This window comes from Myxocyprinus asiaticus, chromosome 25, assembly GCF_019703515.2.
Source record: "Myxocyprinus asiaticus isolate MX2 ecotype Aquarium Trade chromosome 25, UBuf_Myxa_2, whole genome shotgun sequence".
In the NCBI taxonomy this organism is placed as follows: domain Eukaryota; kingdom Metazoa; phylum Chordata; class Actinopteri; order Cypriniformes; family Catostomidae; genus Myxocyprinus; species Myxocyprinus asiaticus.
Window position 1 is genome coordinate 4,357,823 of NC_059368.1, and position 20,280 is coordinate 4,378,102.

Sequence of the window (20,280 nt, forward strand, 5' to 3'; positions counted from 1 at the left end):
CCTCCTCCATTTCTATGAAATGAATAGAATATATGATATTAAATCAATATTAAATGGGGAAAAAAGAGCGGAGCAGCGCCATGAATCTACGTGTGGTCAAAAAAATATTGCATCCGTAGTGATAAGAACTACCATTGAGAATGAATGGGAAGAGTTAAGGAAGTTAAGACTGGAGTTCCATTCCGCGACGGAGAGAATTATTTTCTTTTTCTTTTAATCTCAAATGTCAATGGTCAGAGTGGGCAAATCTCAGATCTTAATAGTCTACAAGGCATTAATGGGCAATTGCGAGCAAACAAATCGATCCCCAATATTAAAAACATTCCTTTCTTCTGAAGTATCACATCCTCGTTAGTATAGTGGACAGTATCTCCGCCTGTCACGCGGAAGACCGGGGTTCGATTCCCCGACGGGGAGAAATATTGTTTTGGTCGACTATGATACAAATTATATAGACGTATGAACAACTATTACCCAAAATCATTTTACACAAAACTTTATCCAACAACATCTGACACATAATTATTCTTCTCTGTACAAACTGCAATACCTGATAAGTACTTTAATAAAATATTACTTTTTACTGCAACAGAAGCCCCACCATTTAGCAGGTCATCAGACATGTAAACAGTTACAGACATAAATACAACGAATAACAGGCAATAACACAACTATGTTAAATTGAAACGAGAAACAGATCGTAACAAAACATGCAGCGTTACTTTCCTTTTTCTTTCAGTTTGAGCACATTAAAGCTGCAGATTCGCTACAATCAGCATAAAGACCAAACTACATACTTCATCACAAATCATTCACTTGTAAACTACATTACACTTATCATGACATAGTAACTATTCCGTATTTTAAGAACATCATTATATTTACAAGCTATATTGAAACATTACTATATTCAGATCTGATTTTAAACATCTGTAGGAAGCCCCACAATAAAGCGGGGCATCAAAAAATTATTTAATACTCATTGTGTTCCTCCCCACGGAAATCTTTAGTAAAAGGCGAAAGATTTATACGATATGAAGAGAAACATGAGTGTACTGATGAAACACAAACACGAGCAGATACTCGAGTGAGTGAAACACATTTCACAAGAACGGTTAGTTAAAATATGGCAATCATACAGAGCATATATAACATAACTGACAGTAATGAGGTTATACTTAAAATGATACCACCAAACTGCAAACCCAACGACTAATAAATACAAAAATACTTTGAGAAGTGAAACGAGCAACATTGCATTGTGGGTACAGGCTCTGTTTGATCACCCGCCTCCAACACACACCAGAGCCCTTCTATACACGTGTTCCTACAAGATTAACAAAGTGATGAAAAACGCGGCGGTCACATAAATATGCTATGGGCGGTACACTGGCGAGGAGACCAGATATTTGTAATTGTAGTCTATGGAGGAGATGCTTCCGTATGCTGAATAAACTGCTTTTTTGAGAAAACAGCTCATCACTTGATGAACTTACCACCTGTTCGGTAAATTTCAACATGTTTACACCAAACAATCCTTTTGGAGTGAACTATGTGTGGAGTTTACTACGATAAAATTAATGTTTTATACAAATTAATATGATGTTACACTCTTCACATCACCAGTTTTTAGCAAGCAACCTTGATTCAAATACATTGTGTTCCATCGCCGTTTCCCCTTACACAATCACTGAAGTTTACGACACTATCAAATTTGTGAATTCACCATTAAAATGATCAATCCGTGTAAACCAAGACCCACCTTCACCATCTTCTTATAGTTCAACAAATGTCACGCGTTTTATAAGTCTTATCTTTTAAATTTGAAAAAGGGTTCACAATTCTCACCTTCAACACATTAACAAAATGGCAGAAGAGCTTCACCTACAGGTCCTAATTTTTGTGGTCTAATGAGGCCTAAAGCAAATTAACGTCCACAAGATTTGTTCTGTGATATGCATGTTTCCCAATACAATTGTAAAATAGTTTTTAGAAATAAATAAATAAACACATGAAAGCAGTCAGGGTTTTAAAAAAGAAATAAAATATATACAATTAATAGTACCAGGGATTTGACCTGGTCATCTCCAAGCCCATCAGCCCCTGCTGCACACAGATTTATAAAACATGTACAGGCAACAGTCAGTACCTTTTTGTCACACTTAAACTTTTATAACATCATATCAATTTGCATTTTTAAACATACTTATCATGCTAAAATATGCTTATTAATTGCAAAATTGGACAGTAGTTCTAAGTGGAATCAGAATTTGCGATGGATTTTGTGAACAAAGTGTGGAATGGTTTTCATAAACACTTTTAGAGGAAGTGTTCTGACCATTTGACTCCCATTTTTGCAGCATCTCCCAAAACAGGATCATCAAGTTCTCATTGATCACAGCATATGAAGATATTGTGCCAGATAAGAGCGCCACTTTTCTGGCAACTTTACTTGTGTGTTGTAGCAATAATATTGCGTAGCCTACATTTCAAATGGGCTACAGTCAAAACATTCCCATAGATTCCATCTCTGCGGCTGCTGGATGTGGAGTCTTGTCCAGAGCAAGAGGTTATTTTCCACATCCGTTTTATAGGCTTATTCTGTAACCCACAGAATAATCCTCCATATCTGATTTGTAATACTTTGTTTATTGTTTTGGCAGTTTTCTTGCCTGTTCTAAACATATGTTCTTTTGTTCTACTAATCAGTCTTAAGGATTGAGCATATCGGTGATGAGGGTGAGTGCACTTCATGAACTGTATGTGTACTGTTTTTGTTTTTTTTATTATGTCTTAATGTTTTTTTTTTTTGTTTGTTTTTTTGCTTTACCTGTTTTTAACTGAACAAATGTATTAAAAGTTATGTTAATAATAATATGAATAATATGTAAATCTTAAAATAAATATTTTAACTGATCTAACTGATGTCAAAAAAAGACAAATCATACATTTAAAATTATTTTTTATTTTTTACTTGATTTGCTTTGTTCCATACCATTGTGCCACAGCATCCACCAGTAGCACATGAAGTCTTCCGTCCTTCCGTCCCACCAGCTCCTGTGTACAGGCCTTCTTCACAGGGTAAAGCCTCTGTACCACTCTCCACAGTACCACCAGCAGTTACCAGTTAGTGCCCACAGTACCACCAGCAACTACCCAGTCAGTACCCACAGCTGCACCATCAGTACCTATTGCACCTGCACCAGTACCTTCCACACAGGCAGAGGCCCCTGTGCCCAAATACATTCAAGATATTACTCGCTGGAACTGCTCCCTCCATCAAAAAAATCTGTAAACACATTACGCATTATAATTTGAATAGTATCACTATGCAATTTCATTAGTCACAAACAGGATGAACTAGATAACTATTGGCAAACAATTAAAAATATTGCAGCCTCTTGGTTCTCTTACTTGGCAGTGTAGGACATTTTTGTGGAGACAAACTCAGCATCATCCTCTCCAATTCGTCATCCTCTTCCATTTCTATGAAATGAAACAAATACATCAGTAGGCTGTAATAATCAATATTAAATACATTTTTAAAGTAAAGTTTACTGACCTGATTGATCAGAGGCAGAGCTTGACGGAACTAGTGGCCTTGCAGAGAGAGTTGATGGTGAAGGGGCTTCTGCAGTCACATGGTCCATTTTACTTCCAGGAACACAGTTCTTACCAATTATAAAGGCAGCATACCAATCAGCTCTGGTATTCCAAACCTTCCTCCAACTGTCTTTTGCTCATGCTCCAAATCCAACTGTATTGTCATCCTCTGGCAAAACTTGTACTGGATTAGGCCTTGCTGACAGATATCACTGAAGATCCTCAATTTCCTTATAGCTTTTTGAATACTCAAGAAAGGACAGGAGGCTATCCTTGCAAGGACCCTCTGGGTTGAACTGCCCAGCCTGTTCTTCCTCTTCAACCTTACTGGACAGGTACAAAGTGTAGCCAATATCATTCTCCAATAACCACCGGAAGGACTTGCCTTTGTACTTGTCGAACTGAAGAATGTATTTGCCAAACACCTCTTGCTTGTCCGAACACCCCCCCCACCCCCCCAACCTGTTCTTCTCTTTGAGGTGTTGACTTGTCCTGCAAAGATAGATTATTTTAATTCTTCTTGTCTCTTCAGATGGGCCTGATGGGCCTCTCTGCTAGGACACTATGACTCTCCCGGGGGGGGGGGGGAACAATTTTCTTTTTTTTTTTTTGTCATTAACAGTTTTTATTGATTCCATACTCAGATTTAAACAAACAGCACAAGAATACACGGAATCAACTTTTATCAATTATATGCCCTCCCCCCCCCCCCAACATACATCCCAGTGATCAAACATTGAATAACAACAGACACACATATAAACAGACAATCCAAAGGAAATACTCGATGACATAATAAAACATAAAATTGACCAACAAAAAAGAACAAGAAAAAGGGTTCCACATAATTAATTCACATATAATTAATCAAAATTGTCCCTCTCCACTGCTCCTCCCTGGCAACCTTCTAGGAAATAAGTGCCCCACTTCTTACCATAAGCACCCAAACTGCCCAGCCCGTCTATGTAACATCTCTTCAAAAGCAGCCACTCTGCCCAACTCGGTGCACCACTCATGAAATGAGGGCACACAAGCCAACTTCCATCCCCTAAGAATTACCTGCCTGCCGATCATCACACTGATAAGGACCCAGTTTTTTATATGTTTGTTCATTATGTTAATACCCGCCTCATCACCCAAAATACAAAGTCTGGGGCAAAATAAAATCTGAGTGCTCAAGACCTCACAGATAAAATTCTGAACTCTCGACCAAAACTCTTGAATCTTAGTGCAGAACCAAAAAACACGGCCTATTTCCTCCAACTGGCATCGCCAGCAAATAGGTGTCTCTTTAACGCCAAGCCTATACAATCTAGAGGGAGTCCACTAAAAACGATGCAGAATCTTAAATTGAATGAGGCGCACCCTTGCATCCCTAGACATAGACTTTACATTTTTATAAATCCTACCCCATTCACCATCTTCCAGTACTGAATTTAAGTCTCTCTCCCATAACTTCTTAAGATATGTTAAAACCCAGTCCCCTAGACTCTGAATTAGCCAGGAATAGTATGCTGAAGTTTCATGACCTTTTCTAAAAGCAGCAAGCGCCATTTCAAGAGTGTCTGCCTCTTTAGGGGGCTGTGTACTACACCCAAAGGTGGTACAGAGTAGATGGCGCAGCTGTCAGTACATGAAGAATTGAGATCTGGGAATCCCAAACCTCTGTATTATATTTTCAAAAGATCTCAACGCTCCATTTTCATACAGGTCACCCAGAGTAGCAACACCCTTCTCAATCCATTCTGTCCAGCAGAGAGGGGACTTGTTAATGCACAATTTAGGGTTCAACCAAATACTTGTTCAGGTAAACGTCCGAATTGAACACGCGGGAAAATGTTGTCCACAATAAATCCGGTCAGCTTGGCAATGGCAAGATAATGTGCCAAATGTCTGAGACCAAAAGCATAATAGGAAAACAAAATCTTGGGGAGACCTAACCCATCTTTGTCAGTTGGCCTATGTAACTTACTGGAATGCAACCTAACGCGCTTCTCCTCTTCAGACGACAGGTAATGAATGACAGTTGACTCCCTGCTCTAAATTGAGAAAAACCCGCCCCCTTCAAAGAGCGGAGCAGCGCCATGAATCTACGTGTGGTCAAAAAAATATTGCATCCGTAGTGATAAGAACTACCATTGAGAATGAATGGGAAGAGTTAAGGAAGTTAAGACTGGAGTTCGATTCCGCGACGGGGAGAATTTTTTTCTTTTTCTTTTAATCTCAAATGTCAATGGTCAGAGTGGGCAAATCTCAGATCTTAAAGGTCTACAAGGACGTTAATGGGCAATTGCGAGCAAACAAATCGATCCCCGATAGCAAAAACATTCCTTTTTTATTTTTTTTATATCAAAGGTCAGTGAGCACAGTAGATACAGCTGAGATCTACAATAATGACAAAAGACACTACATAGTATCATATCCTCGTTAGTATAGTGGACAGTATCTCCGCCTGTCACGCGGAAGACCGGGGTTCGATTCCCCGACGGGGAGAATAATAGTTTTGGTCGACTGTGACGCACATTATATAAACGTATGAACAACTATTAACCAAAATCATTTTAAACAAAACTTTATCCAACAACATCTGACACACAATTATACTTCTCTGTACAAACTGCAATACCTGACAAGTACTTTAATAAAATATTACTTTTTACTGCAACATAAGCCCCACCATTTAGCAGGTCATCAGACATGTAAACAGTTACAGACATAAATACAACGAATAACAGGCAATAACACAACTATGTTAAATTGTAACGAGAAACAGATCGTAACAAAACATGCAGCGTTACTTTCCCTTTTCTTTCAGTTTGAGCACATTAACGCTGCAGATTCGCTACAAACAGTCAAAGAATCAGCATAAAGACCAAACTACATACTTTATCACAAATCACTCACTTGTAAACTACATCGCAGTAAATCTTACCTGAAAACTACTTTAAATTTCTATACTATAACTGTAATCATAACACTAAAATCATTCGCTATTTTTCAGACATCTATATTTTCCAAGCCATATTCAGATCTGATTTTAAACATCTGTAGGAAGCCCCACAATAAAGCGGGGCATCAAAAAATTATTTAATACTCATTGTGTTCCTCCCCACGGAAATCTTTAGTAAAAGGCGAAAGATTTATACGATATGAAGAAAAACATGAGCGTACTGATGAAACACAAACACGAGCACATACTCGAGTGAGTGAAACACATTTCACAAGAACGGTTATTTAAAATATGGCAATCATACAGAGCATACATAACATAACTGACAGTAATGAGGTTATACTTAAAATGATACCACCAAACTGCAAACCCAACGACTAATAAATACAAAAATACTTTGAGAAGTGAAACGAGCAACATTGCATTGTGGGTACAGGCTCTGGTTTGATCACCCGCCTCCAACACACACCAGAGCCCTTCTATACACGTGTTCCTACAAGATTAACAAAGTGATGAAAAACGCGGCGGTCACATAAATATGCTATGGGCGGTACACTGGCGAGGAGACCAGATATTTGTAATTGTAGTCTATGGAGGAGATGCTTCCGTATGCTGAATAAACTGCTTTTTTGAGAAAACAGCTCATCACTTAATGAACTTACCACCTATTCGGTAAATTTCAACATGTTTACACCAAACAATCCTTTTGGAGTGAACTATGTGTGGAGTTTACTACGATAAAATTAATGTTTTTTACAAAAAAAAAAAAAAAAAAAAAATCACAATTTTGCGACAGCAAGATGTCACTTTACGGCTCTCTCCATTCATTTGAATTGTTATCCGCAAACGGTGATTTACTGTCGTAACACGCTGCAGTTGACTGTTTACTCTCTCCTATGGTAAAAACGCGGAGTTTGTCATCTCAGTATAAAAGTTCTTCACAACAATTTAGACACACAATCTAAAGCACCTTTATTTCATAAAATGTTCATTATAATTTCTATATAAAACTTAAATTATTCAAAAGAAAGCAAGAACAAAAAGCACCGAGAATCTACTGAATATGTTTCCAAACCCAAAATGCTGCCTCACAACACAAAAGAAAAAGAGGTAAAGAATCATCAAGATAGAGATGTAGCCTTTGTAAAAACAACAAACAAAAACAGTTGTGAGGAACAGCTTTAAGACTCCTTATCACTGAAGATCCTCAATTTCCTTAAAGCTTTTTGAATACTCAAGAAAGGACAGGAAGCTATCCTTGCAAGGACCCTCTGAAGCAGAATAATGTATTTTTTATAACACAAGGTATTTTTTGTTTCCCAAAATGTTCATTATTAGTTTCTAAATAAACTTTAAATTATACAGATCAAAGTTTTAAAAAAAAAGATGAGGATCCAATTTATTAAATCCGTCTCCAAACCAGTAATGCTGCCCCACAATACACAAAAAAGAGATAAAGAATTGTGTGAAGTTGTACACACGTTTGCTCACAATTGCCCATTAACGTCCTTGTAGACCTTTAAGATCTCCAATTTGCCCCCTCTGACCATTGACCTTTTAGATAATTATGTAAAAATATATCTCTCCCCGTCGGGGAATCGAACCCCGGTCTTCCGCGTGACAGGCGGAGATACTGTCCACTATACTAACGAGGATATACTGTATTTCACTCTTTCCGGATGAAACAGCTGATACAATATGTACAGTAAAAGTCCCACGTACTAACTGGAAAATAAGTACATCCTTGTTAATACAGTGGACAGCATCTCCGCCTAGATGCCTGCACTCCCGCGGGACCCGACGCAACAGAGTGCGGCGCGGGCGGTAAGACACTCGTGTGTGCGGGTTGCGGGAGAATAAAATTATTCGCGGGACTCCCGCAAAACAGAAATATCTACAAATAAAATATATAAATATAAATAAATTGTTATTCATCCATAGCACAAGAGCACCAACAGCAACTAAAATAAAAAAGCGATTTACAGGCGCAAAGACGGTGGCTCATTCGTAACTTTCTGGCGCGCTCCATATTTAAGACATTGGAGACAGAAATGTTAATGTTAAGTACATCGTATTTAAAGACAGCTAAAGTAAAGTGTGACCTCACTTAATACAAACCATATTTTAATCTTTTAAAATTCAACGTGTTTAATATAAATACATACATTTATGTAATCCTGATGTACTACAAATAAGCTCACAAATACTTTCCAATTCTCTTTCAATTATTGAAGTTTAAAATAAATATCCAAAACAGCATCTGGGGCCTGACTTATACACTTGACTTAACTAAGTTGCTTTTGTCAATGTTAGCACGAAGCAGACGTTGAGACCTATAGTTAGTATTTAACTGAGAATAATATTGATAATATCAGCCATCATCCTATGTTAAAAGAGCTACTTTAACAGAAGACATTAAAAAGTACAATACATATAGCTTAATTAGTACACAAAGTTAGCTGTACTTCCCTTACGACTCAGTACACTTAACATTGCGTAGTTACGCATATGGGGAGTGCATTCATACACAACCTAGTTGAAACCTCTTTACAATAACGGCAACATTCTAATATTGGCTATGGTGTTTGACCCCCGGCTGTTTTGGCGTGAAACTGTCTGCTATTAAAAACAGGTGTACAAACACCATTTCCTCCGAATTTCTTCCTTCAAGACAGCGATCATCTCTTGTCTAGAAGCCCTCTACCTTCCCCTTCGATAGACACGCGTCAGCGGGCGGAATCTTCACAGGAAATCTTTTCGCTCCCCTGCTGTGTTCCTGCGAACATCACACCGCCTCATCGATTGACGCTTCGCTGGTGAACGGGCCTCAGCATCCTGATTCCCCGCAGTGCTTCGGCAGGGTTTGTGTATCCTTACAAAGCAATTGTATATTGTATACTGTGTGATATAAATAAAAATATATAAATATATAAATTAATATATCTCTAAAAGAGTCACTTACGTGTTTGCATCTTTTTAAAGATGTCGTTCCGTAAGTGTTCCTTGTGCGAGAGGCACATCCTGCCGTCAGATCAGCATGAGAGCTGCGTTTACTGTATGCCCACGCAGAGTCAGCTCTCATGGAGACAGACTGCCCTCACTGTGAGGGCATGAGTCTCAAGACGCTTCGCACGTGAATCACCCTTGTTCTGAGGGATGATTCAGCCTCACAAGCCCTCCCACCCGCCTCTTCTTTGATACCCGAGGATTCACACGAGGAGGCACGGTGGGGCCGCAAGTTCGAGCAGGATTACTTTGAGGTGGTCCTTGTGGCGGCACATGCCCCGCGAGCCCCTCAATCTCTCTGAAGTGCATGTTTTCCGATACGCTATGTGTGAGACAAGCTCCGGCCTTCTGAAAGAGCGGGCGGCCTCGTCTCCTGCAACGGTTCTGACGCTGGGGATAATAATGACGATGTCATTATGTCTCTCGCTGCATCAGGCGAGTGGACAGTGGATGAGGCTGCCGTCCCTCCCCCCAGCGAGGGCGAGGAACGTGCACGTGCCACTGACAGGGAGATGCTCCGCGTCCTTACCAGGGCGGCAGAAGAGCTTCACCTTGAGTGGTCTCCCCCAGAGGAACCTGAACAGTCTCACCTCGATGAATGGTTCCAGCAGTCCGGATGCCATCAAATGGCAGCGTCCTGCAAATCTGCCCCATTCTTCCCCGAAGTTCATAAACTATCCAAGTCCTGGCGTGGGACCTCATACAACACGCTTGCGCAGTGACACCATCCTCTTATTAAAGCGGCACACCTTTGCCCATTGAGTAACAGGGCGCTGAAATCACACGCATACATCCTTCCAAACCGTGTCGACAAATGTCCGCACTGGCGGGAAAAGCTTACTCAGCAGCAAAACGAGCTGGATCAGCACTCCACACAATGGCAGTGCTCCAGGAATTTCAAGCCAAGCTCCTCAGGCAAATGAACGAGCACGGCTTCGATCCAGAGATATTCAAAGAGCTCCACACTGCTACAGATTTAGCGTTGCATACCACAAGGTGAGCATGGAGGCGAGCTTCCCTCCCTCCAGGATATATATACCAGGCGGTGTGTGAAAACAGCTGGGAGGATCAGAGACTCCAGCCACCCGAGCCATGGGCTGTTCTCACTGCTACCATCAGGCAGGCGGTATCGCAGCATCAGGACCCGCACCAGCCGACTCCATGATGGCTTCTTCCCCCAAGCAATCAGACTTTTGAACTCTTGATCTCCCATGATCAAAATACATCTGCACTGCACTTTATTACTCTTACTCTTATATCTCACACCGGACTGTCATAAATTATATTATTATTATATTATATTCTCTCTTAACAACTTACTATCAACCGACAGCCTGAATGTCAATACAGTACAATACAACCTACTGTACATTCTATATATACCTTTTTTTACTGAATGTGTATCTATATTGTGTGTATTGTATACTGTACAGTGTATGTTATTATTTGTATACTGTGTTGTGTGTAATTATGTGTATATTAGACTTTAAATTGTGTTTTGTTAATTTGATGTTATTGTAAATTGGTATATGTCTCATCACTGTCACGACTGCTATGTTGATCGGAAACTGCACCCAAGAATTTCACACACCATTGCACTTGTGTATATGGCTGTGTGACAATAAAAGTGATTTGATTTGATTTTAACAAAAGTCACTGTGCAGGCCATCGGCAAGTCCATGGCCAACCTGGCAGTTCTGGATCGACGTATATGGCTGACCCTCACAGAAATTAGTGATAAGGAAAAAGCCACTATTTTTGATGCTCCAGTGTCTCCAGCCAGCCTCTTTGGCGGTTCTGTGAATAAGTTTGCTGAGTGTTACGTCGCGATTCAGCAGCATTCACAGGCTATGAGACACTTTATGGCCAAACGGAGTATATAACAGCTGGCAAATATATGTTTCCCCCGGTATGCCTTATTCGCTCTGTCATATGCAAAGTCTGAGGACAAGGAAACTGTTCTATTAGTTGTGCAGAAATGGCCCAACCAGCCATGGTTTCCGGAAATGATGGAGATGCTGTACAGCTTGCTCACCATGGGAAATACCACTGAGGAGGGACGTCCCCTCAGGCGCGAGGCACAATCTGGCATCCCCAGCCCCAGCTGTGGATGCTGCATGTGTGGCCCCTGAAGGGGTCACACTACACACGCCAGAACTGACGCGTTCAGTCATGAACACCATTTTACAAGCCAGAGCACCGTCCATGAGACGCCTCTACACACTAAAATGGAAAGCATTCACTGATTGGTGTCTCTTACATGGCAAGGACCCAGTAAACTGCCCTATACATAAAATTCTAATATTTCTTCAAGAGCGATTACATGCAGGACTCACCCCGACAATGCTCAAAGTGTATGTGGCAAATATATCTGCGTATCACGCACATGAAGCCGGCGCCTCTATAGGCAAGCATGATTTAATCATAAAGTTCCTTAAAGGAGCAAGACGATTAAACCCACCTCAGCCGGCTACAGTCCCGACTTGGGACTTAACTTTAGTCCTAAAAGCTCTCGTAGGGCCCCCCTTCGAGCCTTTGGACTCTGTTGAACTGCGCATGCTCTCTGTTAAGACCGCACTACTGCTGGCTCTGGCCTCAGTAAAACGAGTCTGTGACTTGCATTCACTATCAGTCGACAATTCATGTCTGAAGTTTAGCCCTGGTCTTTCAAGAGCCACTGTCAAACCCAGGAAAGGCTATGTACCCAAGGTCTTAACCACGGCCACCAAAGCGCAGGTGGTTCACCTTCAGGTCTTCTTCCCTCCTGCATTTAATTCGGATGAGGAACAATCATTGCATTGTTATGCGCTATACGGGCACTACATGCATATGTTGAGCATACTTGCCAGTTCAGACTGTCTGATCAGCTCTTTATATGCTATGGAGGATGCACAAAAGGAATGTCCATCTTCAAGCAAAGGCTCTCTCACTGGATTGTTGATGCAATTACCCTGGCTTATGAGTCGCAGAGTAAGACTTGCCCACTTGGTGTTAAAGCACACTCAACTAGAGTCATGGCTGTAGTCTGTTGACTATGACACAAACCTTTAAACAAACTTAAACTATATAAACATATGAACAACTATTAACCAATATCATTTTACACAGAACTTTATCCAACATCTGCCACACAATTATACTTCTCTGTGCAAACTGCAATACCTGACAAGTACTTTAATAAAATACTACATTTTCTGTGACAGAAGCCCCACCATTAATGCTGCGTTCCATTTGTCTCGGAAAATAACTCGGAGCTCCGACTTCCGAGACAAATGGAACGCACGATAAGCAGGCTACCAAAAAAAATGTAGTTATACTTATTTTGATCCTCCCACAGAAATCTTTAGTAAAAGGCGAATTATTTACACATAAAAGACAGTTGTTGGACTTATAAGCCGAGCACAAGTGATAGAAACACATTTCACAAAAACAGTTACAGACATAAATACAACTATGTTAAAATGTAACGAGAAATAGATCGTAACAGAACATGTAGCGTTACTTTCCTTTTTCTTCCAATTTGAGCACATTAAAGCTGCAGATTCGCTACAATCAGCGAAAAGACCAAACTATATACGTTATCACAAGTCATTCACTTACAGACTACATTGTAATAAAACTTTCCAGAAGACTACTTTACGTTCTATACTATAACAATCATTTTAATCATAGCACTGTAACTATTAGCGCTGTTTAAAAGAGCACAAATAAACTTAAAAACATTAACACCAACTCTGACTTTGAACATAAATAGAAAGCCCCACAATAAAGCCGGACATCAAAAAATTATGTTATACTCATTGTGTTCCTCCCCACGGAAATCTTTAGTAAAAGGCGAAAGATTTATACGATATGAAGAGAAACATGAGTGTACTGATGAAACACAAACACGAGCAGATACTCGAGTGAGTGAAACACATTTCACAAGAACGGTTAGTTAAAATATGGCAATCATACAGAGCATATATAACATAACTGACAGTAATGAGGTTATACTTAGAATTATACCACCAAACTGCAAACCCAACGACTAATAAATGACACGAGCAACATTGCATTGCATTGCAACGTCCGGTTTGATCACCCGCCTCCAACACACACCAGAACCCTTCTATACACGTGTTCCTACAAGACTAACAAAGCGATACAAAACGTGACGGTCACATAGATATTCTATGGGCGATACACTGGCGAGGAGTCCAGATATTTGTAATTGTAGTCTATGGAGTAGATGCTTCTGTATACTGAATAAACTGCTTCGAGGAAACAGCTCACCGCTAAACGAACTTTCCGCCTGTCCAACATGTTTTACACCAAACAATCCTTTTGGAGTGAACTATGTGTGGAGTTTGCTACGCTAAAATAAATATGTTTTATAAAACAAATCACGGACAATTTTGCGACAGCAAGATATCACTTTACGGCTCTCCCCATTCATTTGAATGGTTATCCGCAAACGATGACTTACTGTCGTAAAACGCTAGTTGACCGTATGGTAAAAGCGCTGAGTTTGTCATCTCAGTATAAAAGTTCTTCACAACAATTTAGACACACAATCTCAAGCATTACAAAGCGAACTAAAGCACCATAATTTCATAAAATGTGCATTATAGTTTCTATATTAACTTAATTCAAAAGAACGCAAGAAAAAAAGCATCGAGATTCTACTGAATCTGTTTCCAAACCCATAATGCTGCCTCAACACACACACACACACACACACACACAAAAAGAGTTAAAGAATCGTCGAGATGCAGCCTTTGTAAAAATAAACAAAAAAAGTTGTGAGGAACAGCTTTAAGACCAACTGAATAGCATTAAGATATTATTAAGTGATGTTATAAAAAAAAATATATATATATTTGTAAAAATCTATATATTTTTACAACAAAACAATGCGGTATATTCTTATGTTAAGTGAGTAGAGTAACAGCATTTTTTTACTTTTTCTAACAGTGCGCGGGAAGCAGCAGCCACATACTCCATCACTCTCGTTCAGTTACTGCAGCGATACCCAGTGGTGATGGACGGTATTGCACGACAGCCAAACATGATTCAAGCTAACAATCGAAGCCATAACAAGTAATTATGATTTTTAACAACGATTAATGAAGTTAGCACAATATCATACAAACTCTTCACATCACCAATTTTTACGAAGCGACCTTGATTCCGTCAAATACAGTGTGTTCCGTCGCCGTTTCCCCTTACACAATCACTGAAGTTTACGACACTATCAATTTTGTGAATTCACCATTAAAATGATCAATCCGTGTTAACCAAGACCCACCTTTGCCATCTTCTTAAAGTTCAACAGATGTCACGCGTTTTAAAAGTCTACATTTTCAATGAGAAAAAAGGGTTCACAATTCTCACCTTCACCACATTAACAAAATGGCAGAAGAGCTTCACTTACAGGTCCTAATTTTTGTGGTCTAATGAGGCCTAAAGCAAATTAACGTCCACAAGATTTGTTCTGTGATATGCATGCTTTCCAATACAACTGTCAAATTCTTTTTTAGAAATAAATAAACACATGAAAGCAGTCAGGGTTTAAAAACATAAAGAAAATACATAAATATAATAATACCAGGCATTTGATCTGGTCATCTCCAAGCCCATCAGCCCCTGCTGCACATAGATTTATAAAACATGCACAGGCAAGAGTCAGTACCTTTTTGTCGCACTTCTACTTTTATAACATCCTATCAATTTGCATTTTTAAACTATACTTATGCTAAAATATGCTTATTAATTGCAAAATTGTAAAGTAGTTCTAAGTGAAATCTGAATTTGCGATGGATTTTGTGAACAGTCAAAGTGTGGAATGGTTTTCATAAACACTTTTAGAGGAAGTGTTCTGACCATTAGACTCCCATTTCTGACCATATGAATACTTACCAGAAGAAAAGCACTTGTTCTTGCACACCAATTGAACCCAAACATTCTCATTCAGTACTTCTATATTTTCTCCATGCTTTCCATAAAGTTCCTGTAAGAGAAAATTCCATGATGACTGAGACTGCTTTAAAAATAAAAATAAATAACAACTGCTTCAAATGCAGCAAGACAAATCTGGAAATGGTCTTTATATGTCAACATTTTGTTATGCAATTTTTTATTTACTGTTTAATGACATCATGCATGCAAAATTAACTTTCAGGCATTCTGGGTGTAATAAATGCTTAAAAAGTGGCACAATTCATACAATAAAATAGGTGGAAATGACCAGTGTGACAAGTATTGTTAATATTGCTGCTGCATATGTAACAGTAATGAGTGAACTATTGCTAAATTTTGACAGTAGAGGGTGTAATCTGTTTAAATTTGGGATTGTGTGAAGTAGCAGTTTCACCCCAAAGCAGTCTGCAAAGATGAACTGAGCTGTGTTTCACTGTCTTCCTCGGTTTTCCAAGCGAGGAAAACTCATCTTGCAGGATCAGGGCCAAAGGGCGTGAGGTAAGACACGGGTGGCCATCCGCAGTCGTGACTGGACAGGATTTTGTGGTGAAGTAAATATAGCAGAAAGGATTAACTGTATAGGTACTCATTAAATACATGTAAAAATGAATGCTTTATCTTATAAGAAAATATGATTCATGATTGCTTGTTATCTTCACAATGCGTCATCATGTATCAATAAAGTAGAAAACCTTGTCATATTTATTCACAAATTTGAGTACATTTCACTGGCAAATAAAATAAGTACATTTTACTTAACTTTTCAAAGTTGGTATTCCAAGCATGCACAGGGGCTTGAATAATTACTAAGCTTGCATGGTTTCACTGTTGCAACTTTATTCACACCATTTTTATTGTTGAATTTGTTGTTATGTTTGGTAACTTCTTGTTTTGTGAGGTCTGAAGTTAATTTTCTACTTAAAATTGCCCATTCATATCTGTTGATCACTACTGTCGTCGTGTTTTGTGCACCCAGTGTTCTGTTTTCGCAGCTCTGTTGTGTCTATAACCAGTAAGATGGTGTTGTTTAATAGACAACCAGTATGTCCCTGTGAAGAGTTTTATGTCATGGATGTGAGGAGTCCAACCTAGAAGACTCTTCCTGCATCTCCACGTCTCCTAGGGCTGATTTTCTGCACTTGTGTTTCTCAAAGTCAAGAGGCAGTGGGCAACAGCCTGGCTCCACTTACTGTATGCCAAACCTCTCTCCCGTGTCTCTGCTGGTGATATACAAAGCTGGATATTTGGGCTCACATTTAGCAGCCACAGATGATCCTGAAAACACATTATAAGTTGAATAGTATCACTGTAGTATGTGCAACTTAATATGTCATAAACAGGATGAACTAGATAATTACTGGCAAACAGTTAAAAAAATTGCAGCCTCTTGGTTCTCTTACACTGCAATGTAGGACATTTTTGTGGAGACAAACTTAGCATCATCCACTCCAGTTCTTCATCCTCGTCCATTTCAATGAAATGACACAAATACATCAGTAGGCTGTAATAATCAATATTAAATAAATTTTTTAAAGTAAAGTTTACTGACCTGGTTGTTTAGAGGCAGAGCTTGAAGGAACAAGTGGCCTTGCAGAGAGAGTTGATGGTGAAGGGGCTTCTGCAGTCACATGGTCCATTTTACTTCCAGGAACACAGTTCTTCCCCGTTATAAAGGCAGCATACCCATCAGCCCTGGTATTCCAAACCTTCCTCCAACTGTCTTTTGCTCATGCTCCAAATCCAACTGTATTGTCATCCTCTGACAAAACTGGTACTGGATCAGGCCTTGCTGACAGATATCACTGAAGACCCTCAATTTCCTTAAAGGTTTTTGAATACTCAAGAAAGGAAAGGAGGCTATCCTTGCAAGGACCCTCTGGGTTGAACTACCCAGCCTGTTCTTCTTCTTCAACCTTACTGGACAGGTACAAAGTGTAGCCAACATCATTCTCCAATAACCACCAGAAGGACTTGCCTTTGTACTTGCCGAACTGAAGAATGTATTCGCCAAACACCCATTGCTTATCCTAAACCCCCCCGGATTATTTAATCCTTCTTGCCTCTTCAGATGGGTCCTGTTGTAAATGGCCTGATGGTCCTTTCCTGAAGGACACTTTGACTCTTCCAGGGGGGGAAAAAAAACTATTTTCTTCATGCTGATGACCTGAGTAGTGCCCATATATTAGAATATTTCATTTGAAACATCTGAAATCAATTGACAATCAGGAAGCACTGTAAAATAATAGACCTTTGATTGATCATTATTATTTTAAAAGATTGACCACATTGTAAAACTCAGGAAATATTTTGTGAAATAAAATTATATTGGGAATGCCTAAAAAGGCATTTATTTTGTAAATTTAAAGGTAATGGTCAATGACCCTTCACATATTAAGTACTAACTGTAGGCTTGTGTTGTTTAAGCATTTATCTAGTGTTACACATACAAACCTACATACATACCGCATAAAATTGTTAATCTACGTTCATTAAAGATTTCATGATAGATGTAGATAAGTGACCAAACATTTAACTTTACAAGAAATTCAACTATACTCCCAGAAAATGTAACATACAATTTTATATTTTAAAAAGAGCTTGATTTATGAAGTCACAATAGGTGAATTAAATGCTTTATTTAATTTAAGACTGGGGTTCGAGAATTATTATTTTTTTTTTTTAAATGTCAATTGGCAGAGTGGGCAAATCTGAGATTTTAAAGGTCTACAAGGACGTTAATGGGCAATTGCAAGCAAACAAATCAATCCCAGATGGGGAGAAACATTCCTTTTTTTGTATGATGTTATGTCAAAGGTCAGTGAGCAGAGTAGATAAATCTGAGACTATAACGGTCTACAAGAACGACAAAGGACAACTGTGAGCAAACACTAAATATCATCATATGAACTCTAAAGCAGTGAAGTCCTACGCACAAATTTACCCAACATGTAACAATTTATAAATAACAAGCTTCTTAGTATTGTAACAACGTTAACGCTAGCAGCAAGTTTAAATGTAATAATATAACATGATTACGGAACTAAACGCTAAACAAGAAATAGAACATGGGATTCATTTTGCTTTTTTGTGTTTAAGCACATCTGTTTCAGCAAAACTGTACATTCAAAACAAACAAATCATTAGCCTGTATACTTACACTTCAAACTTGTGACATGACTTAGATAAATTAACAAACATCCGCAAGATATCAATATAAACAGCACTAAAACTTGTACAAAATCCATATAAACAGCATCATGTACAAAATATTCCCAACATATAGGCTAACGCTCAATACATGACAGCCCACTGTGTTTTTATTATATAGTGTTTGTATTTTATACAAAGCACTGTAGATTATTTACCAAATTACATATTTTCACAAATTTGAGAAGCAGAATAATGTATTTTTATGACACAAGGTATTTTAATTTTTAAAAGAAAAGTCCTGTTTACCATTTGAAAAAGTGTTTGTTTCTTCACAACAATTTAAACAATTCTAAAGCATTACCTTAAGCATAACTAAAATAACAAAGGTGTTTTTGTTTCCCAAAATGTTCATTATTAATTTCTAAATAAACCTTAAATTATACAGATCAAAGTTTTAAAAAAAAGCAGAGGATCCATTTTATTGAATCTGTCTCCAAACCAGTAATGCTGCCCCACAATACACACAAAAAGAGATAAAGAATCTTGTAAAGTTGTACACGTTTGCTTGCAATTGCCCATTAACGTCCTTGTAGACCTTTAAGATCTCCGATTTACCCCCTCTGACCATAGACCTTTTAGATAATAATGTAAAAATATATTCCTCCCCGTCGGGGAATCGAACCCCGGTCTTCCGCGTGACAGGCGGAGATACTGTCCACTATACTAACGAGGATGTGATCTAACCAACGAGCTTACATTATTCCTCTCATGAGCGTACGTCATAGAGCTGTATGGAAGCCATTCTTACTAAAGGTTTATGACGAAAGTATAAAGAAAACATTACTTCCAGCCACATTATGCCAAGGGTTAATAACTCTTATCCCAAAGTTAAATAAAGATTCCCTCTTAATAGACAATTGCCGTCCAATCACACTGTTAAATAATGATTTAACATAACAGCTTTAGTCCTAGCAAAAAGATTAAAATATGTTTTTAACTCTATCATTGACGAAACACAGTCAGGGTTTATGCAGAAAAGACACATTTCCAATAATATACGGTTAGTACTGGATATGTTAGACTATTCAGATGTAATTGACAGTAATGGCTTCATTTTGACACATTGGAAGACAGATTTTTATTTCAGGCTCTCCCAAATATTGGCTTTGGCGACTCCTTTTGCAGGATGGTTAAAATGCTATACAGAAACAGAAACAGCTCAGTCAAACTAAGTAATGGTACTTCTCCTAGATTCTTTTTAAATCGAAGAGTTAGACAAGGATGTCCAGTTTCCCCATATCTATTCTTAATTGCCACACAGTTCCTTAGCTCACATATCAACAGAAGTAATTTAAAGGGTATCACACTTGGCAACACTAATATAAAAATTAGTCAATTAGCGGACGATACAGCTTTATTCTTGAATGATTCGTCACAAATTCCAGTGGCTTTGTGTATTCTTCAGTCCTTTTCTGAAGCCTCGGGTTTAAATTTAAATTTTAATAAATACGAATTGCTATCAATTAAAAATTGCTCTATCACTTCAATTGAGGATATTGTTGTCAAAAATAGTATAACATATCTTGGTATTCAAATAACTAATGATGAGT

At 38.6% G+C, this 20,280-nt stretch overlaps 1 long non-coding RNA gene and 7 other non-coding genes across 8 annotated transcripts; 2 read left to right on the top strand and 6 right to left on the bottom strand.

The window, feature by feature from the left end:
• The first annotated feature begins 345 nt into the window (after positions 1 to 345).
• trnad-guc (transfer RNA aspartic acid (anticodon GUC)) lies at positions 346 to 417 on the top strand. Its single transcript has one exon. It is a non-coding gene; the product is annotated as a tRNA-Asp (tRNA).
• A 521-nt stretch (positions 418 to 938) lies between these two features.
• Positions 939 to 1,054, bottom strand: LOC127416542 (U5 spliceosomal RNA). The gene has a single exon (XR_007893128.1). It is a non-coding gene; the product is annotated as a U5 spliceosomal RNA (small nuclear RNA).
• Positions 1,055 to 2,982: 1,928 nt separating this feature from the next.
• On the bottom strand, positions 2,983 to 4,056 carry LOC127415757 (uncharacterized). Its single transcript, XR_007892984.1, has 3 exons — positions 3,563 to 4,056; positions 3,415 to 3,486; positions 2,983 to 3,289 (listed from the first exon to the last, which is right to left on the bottom strand). It is a non-coding gene; the product is annotated as an uncharacterized LOC127415757 (long non-coding RNA).
• A 1,968-nt stretch (positions 4,057 to 6,024) lies between these two features.
• On the top strand, positions 6,025 to 6,096 carry trnad-guc (transfer RNA aspartic acid (anticodon GUC)). The gene has a single exon. It is a non-coding gene; the product is annotated as a tRNA-Asp (tRNA).
• Positions 6,097 to 6,656: 560 nt separating this feature from the next.
• Positions 6,657 to 6,772, bottom strand: LOC127416546 (U5 spliceosomal RNA). Its single transcript, XR_007893132.1, has one exon. It is a non-coding gene; the product is annotated as a U5 spliceosomal RNA (small nuclear RNA).
• A 1,364-nt stretch (positions 6,773 to 8,136) lies between these two features.
• Positions 8,137 to 8,208, bottom strand: trnad-guc (transfer RNA aspartic acid (anticodon GUC)). Its single transcript has one exon. It is a non-coding gene; the product is annotated as a tRNA-Asp (tRNA).
• Positions 8,209 to 13,315: 5,107 nt separating this feature from the next.
• Positions 13,316 to 13,431, bottom strand: LOC127416548 (U5 spliceosomal RNA). Its single transcript, XR_007893134.1, has one exon. It is a non-coding gene; the product is annotated as a U5 spliceosomal RNA (small nuclear RNA).
• A 5,900-nt stretch (positions 13,432 to 19,331) lies between these two features.
• trnad-guc (transfer RNA aspartic acid (anticodon GUC)) lies at positions 19,332 to 19,403 on the bottom strand. Its single transcript has one exon. It is a non-coding gene; the product is annotated as a tRNA-Asp (tRNA).
• Between the last annotated feature and the right edge of the window lie 877 nt (positions 19,404 to 20,280).